Here is a 5,316-nt window from a genome sequence, read left to right as displayed (position 1 = left end):
GATCAAGTCCCGCATCAGGCTCCTTGCTCAGCAGGAAGCCTGTATCTCCCTCTGCCTGCCTCTCTCTCTCTCTATTTCTCTCTCCCCTTGACAAATAAATAAATAAAATCTTTAAAAAAAAAAAAAGTGTCTTGGTTCAAATGAAAATTATATAGTCACCCCAAGGGAAAAGTATACTAGTGATTTCAGCAGATTCAGAAGAGGTGGAAAGCAAAGGGAAAAGTGATAACTGATTTGGCAGAGTAAAAGTTACAATTTAAGTGTTTATGAAAGAGAATGCATATAGAAGTCAATTTGTCCTTTAAAGCCCCTGAGGCTTTATTCTCTGGAGAAAGTGAAGCAGCTCTTGATTCAGAAATATAGAATTCAAGAATTCAGGGAGGCATAGGACTGAAAAAACAGATGAACAATAGGCAAGAAGCCTTCTGCCCCTTTCCCCTGCCTTAAACCCAGAACACTAGCAGCCAGGTAGGGCTCCTTGCTCTGTATATTTTATATAAAAATTATGGAGAAATTTGTTAGTTGGCGACCCAGGATAGGTAAAAGGAGATAGTGACTGAATGTTGTCATAGGCTCATAATTTCTGCCCTGAGTGGAACTATGGGAAGAGTGGAAACCCTTTTCCTCTCTGTTTCAGCTGTGCAGCCAAAACCACAGAGCCTTGGCCACCAGGCTCGGGCAATCCCTCCATGGCCTGACCAACTTCAAGGAGACCACAACAGCTCTAGGACCCCAAACTTTGCAGACAATTGAAGAATTCCACCTACAGAGCCCCGTATTTGCTAAGGAATAAAGAGGGAGAACAACTCTTTGACTAGCCTCTGATTCTTGGTGTCACAACATCTAACCCATGGAGAGAATCAGAGTGTTGTCTATCCTTTTCCCCTACTCCACAGAAAAAGGAGACTTCCCGAATTTTTGCCCTCCCTAGAATACTAGTGCTAGATTATTAGATTGTATTTAGTTATTCATTTACATATCTGCTTCTATCACTAAAGTCCAAAATGCATATGGTTGAGAAAGGTGTACTATTTGTTTTTTGCACCCTCAATTTGAGTTGAGGCAGCCTATTGAATAAACAAGTCTAGATTACTGGCAATGAAGTAATTTGCACATGAGAATATCAAGGAATCATGTTAAGACCTCTGAAACCCCTCTTTTGAAAAGCGTCAAATATTATTGACATTACTCAGAAATATGCACATGAACTACGTAACACACTTACGTTAGGGTTTTCAGACGTTCTAATGGCGCTGTGCGTATTCGAGCACAAGTACCAGATTTGCCTCCAGCCAACAGATACTTCCCGAACAAGCCAGAGCTTCTCTCTTCATCAGTTAAATCATGAAAAGTCCATCTTTCTCCCATATCAATTCCATATTAAAACAGAATAAATAAACAAACATTATAATTAGATCTCAAATGAGTATGCTCTCTCCTCATAAGATCTAAATAATGTTTTATATATCTCAGCTCCACAGTAAATTAATATCAGCCTTTGCTAGAATTTTGTGCTTCACCAACCAGTGTATTTTAAGTAACTCATAAATTAGCTTGAAATACTATCAGTTATAAACTAATAATATTTTTGGGCAACTCTTTCAGGTCCCCTCCCTCCTTGGGAGCTTTGTACTACCACTTTGCTTTCGCTCAATAAACCTTGCTTTGCCACCCACCAAAAATAAATAAATGAATAAATAAATAAACTAATAATATTTTTATCATGTTTAAGATAATCTTTACATTTGCCATTTTTAAATCTATTACCATTTTCAATTCAAAATTATTTGTTTAAGATTGAATACAAAAAAGAACAACCCGTCAGGTTCTACCAAATATTTGTAGCTGTGGTGAGATACAGACTATTAAACTACTAGTGAGATAACTATTTAACTGACAATAACATAAAAGTATCTCTAGTGTTCAAGATCTAGTGGATCTCCACGTTATGTTCAATCAGACTCTTTACCTCTAACAAAACAAATATGAAATATAAGCATTTGGAAGCAGTTTCCGTTTATATCTTTACCTACAGTAGAATTGGCAAAACAAAAAACAAAAAAAAACCTGGACCTTCCCATGTAGTGCCCAGAGCCGCAGATAATAAGCTCTGCTGTACATGTATCATAAGCAGGATTTTTTTTTTTGAGGGCCTATGAATGTGAAAAAACTAGAACCTTAGCACTCTTTCAAAAGAATTCCAGTTATAGTTTATTCATTTATCCATTTATTGGGAATGTACTGTGTGACACAATAATCAGCAATTCACAGTCCCTACTTTCAGGCAAGAAAATAAGCAACTATAATACAGAATAATGGTGCCGTGTAGGAGTAATTAACTGCTAAGTGCATAATTATTCCCAACAGATGGGTGCTTTTGCAAGTTGAAACTTTGGTTGAAGTAAATATTCTTTTTTTTTTTTAAGATTTTATTTATTTATTTGACAGAGAGAGACACAGCGAGAGAGGGAACACAAGCAGAGGGAGTGGAAGAGGGAGAAGCAGGCTTCCGGCGGAGCAGGGAGCCCGATGGAGGGCTCGATCCCAGGACTCTGGGATCATGACCTGAGCTGAAGGCAGACGCTTAACAACTGAGCCACCCAGGCGCCCCTGGTTGAAGTAAATATTCTATGTCACTTCAGATATTTCACATTATACAAGTTTGTAAGGAAATAACATTCTATATCATCACTTGTTTAATCAAGAAAACCTCACTAGCTAATATTCTGGCCCCATAATTTTCTAACAGTTTATAATGCATTACATTTTATGCCCATGACTCATGGTATAAAATACACAAATATTAAAGAAGAGACCACTTACAGTAAAATAGTTCCAGTGATGGGCAACTTCCTTAACATTTCTTGCAGGTTTATATAAAAAAGCTTCCTCCATTCATCCCAGTCCACTTTCATTGACCCATCAGTATCCATGCTGTATATTTTTAAAAGAATATGCTCAAATATAAATTATAATTCATAAATTTCAAACAGCATTATCAAAATGATATCTTATATTCTTAAAGTCAGAATATCTGGGTTATAGTTGAGCTCTGTCCACTGTTACTTTTGTGAGGTAGAGTGCATCCTACACCTCTAAACTTCAGTTTCTATGGGAATAATCCTACAACATTGGGCTTTAGAGTATTTTTTTAAAGATTTTATTTTTAAGTAATCTCTACACCCATTGTGGGGCTCCAACTCACAACCCTGAGATCAAGAGTTGCATACTCCAACTGAGCCAGCTAGACACCCTTAGAGTATTATATGGGATTATATATACAATGGCCTTATAACCTATAAAGAACTACAAAACTATAAGCGAGTAGTCCTGCATCTCAATCTTCTCCCATTTCTTCTTAAACATTTTCCCTTCTTTCCATCTGATAAACCTCATCTTGTAACTTTTCCAGCAACAAAATGATGACCGAAAATTACCTTTTTGGTAATTCAGCTCTTAAAAGACAATTTCCACTTTCTATGGATATGAAATATGGATATAAAAAATACCATAATAAACCCAAATACCCACGGAAATATAACTTCCATTAATATGGAATAATATAATTAAGCCAATTTTAAGAATTTTAAAGAATTCTCATTAGAGAATTTCCTAAATCCCTGAATGAAATTAAGAATTTGAAGAAAGATAGTGAAATATATTGCTAAGTGTGAACTTACCAAAATTTCAACTTCTTGTCTCAGTCAGCTCCCTTTCTTAGCTTCCACGGTTGCTAAACTTCAAATATCTCCTCAAGCCACCAAATCAGCTCCAGACACTCAATCTCAGGCCATTGTCATCCCGTTTCTCCCCAAAACATGTATTCATACATTCTCATCTTTAAAAAAAAAAAAAAAATCTGTGGACCTTATTTTCCCCACTATCACCACCTTTTATCTCTCTTTCTCTTTGCAGTAACACTTTTTTTTATTATTTAAATTCAATTAGCCAACATAGAGTACATCATTAATTTTTGATGTAGTGTTCAATGATTCATTAGTCGCATATAACACCCAGTGCTCATCACATTGCAGTAATACTTTTTTTTAAGATTTTATTTATTTGTCAGAGAGAGAGAGAGCGTGCACAAGCAGGGGGAGGGCAAAGGGAGAATTAGGCTCCCTGCTGAGGAAGGAGCCCAATGTGGCCTCGATCCCAGGACCCTGGGATCATGACCTGAGCCAAAGGCAGGCGCTTAACCAACTGAGCCGCCCAGGCGTCCCACATCGCAGTGATACTTCTTTTTTATTATTATTATGTTATGTTAATCACCATACATTACATCATTAGTTTTTGATGTAGTGTTCCTGATTCATTGTTTGCGTATAACACCCAGTGCTTCATTCAATAAGTGCCCTCTTTAATACCCATCACCAGGCTAACCCATCCCCCCCACACCCCTCCCCTCTAGAACCCTCAGTTTGTTTCTCAGAGTCCATAGTCTCTCATGGTTCATCTCCCCCTCCGATTTCCCCCCCTTCATTTTTCCCTTCCTACTATCTTCTTCTTTTTTTTAACATATAATGTATTATTTGTTTCAGAGGTACAGGTCTGTGATTCAACAGTCTTACACAATTCACAGCGATCACCATAGCACATACCCTCCCCAATGTCTATCACCCAGCCACCCCATACCTCCCACCCCCCACCACTCCAGCAGTGATACTTCTAAAAGAGTTGTCTATCTTCTGTCTCCAATTTCTCCTTCTCATTCTCTCTCTTTTTTTTTTTTTTTAAAGATTTTATTTATTTATTTGAGAGAGAGAGAATGAGAGAGAGCAAGCACGAGAGGGGGAGGGTCAGAGGGAGAAGCAGACTCCCTGCCGAGCAGGGAGCCCGATGCGGGACTTGATCCCGGGACTCCAGGATCATGACCTGAGCCAAAGGCAGTCGCTTAACCAACTGAGCCACCCAGGCGCCCCTTCTCATTCTCTCTTGAACCCACTCCCATCAGGCTCTCACCACCATTACTCCACCAATGGCCTCTGCAGTGGAAATCAATGGTCTGGTCTCTGTCCTTATCTTACTTAGCCTATCAGCAGTATTTGAAAAAGACAGCTGCCTCCTCCTTACATTTTCTCCATTTGGCTTCCAGAACAGAGTATTCTCCTGTCTCTTGTCCTATTTCTCTAGCTGCTCCTTCTCACTCTCCTTTACTGGCTTCCCCTCAATACCCTGCCTCTTAACTTTAAAGAATATCAGGACTCAGAGTATATTCTCTCTCTGGTCATCTCTTTCAGTCTCATGGCTTTAAATATCATCTATAAGCCCATGACTCCCAAATCTCTGCCAGAATGTTCCTCTGAACTCTAGACT

At 38.5% G+C, this 5,316-nt stretch overlaps 1 long non-coding RNA gene across 1 annotated transcript; it reads right to left on the bottom strand.

Annotated features, from left to right (window-relative positions):
* Positions 1-1,241: 1,241 nt before the first annotated feature.
* Positions 1,242-3,768, bottom strand: LOC118019062. The gene is made up of 3 exons (XR_004681543.1): positions 3,681-3,768; positions 2,824-2,934; positions 1,242-1,357 (listed from the first exon to the last, which is right to left on the bottom strand). It is a non-coding gene; the product is annotated as an uncharacterized LOC118019062 (long non-coding RNA).
* Between the last annotated feature and the right edge of the window lie 1,548 nt (positions 3,769-5,316).

This window comes from Mirounga leonina, unplaced genomic scaffold (genome assembly GCF_011800145.1).
Source record: "Mirounga leonina isolate KUSES-001 unplaced genomic scaffold, KU_Mleo_1.0 Mir_173, whole genome shotgun sequence".
In the NCBI taxonomy this organism is placed as follows: Eukaryota; Metazoa; Chordata; class Mammalia; order Carnivora; family Phocidae; genus Mirounga; species Mirounga leonina.
This window is presented reverse-complemented; position numbering and strand designations above follow the sequence as displayed.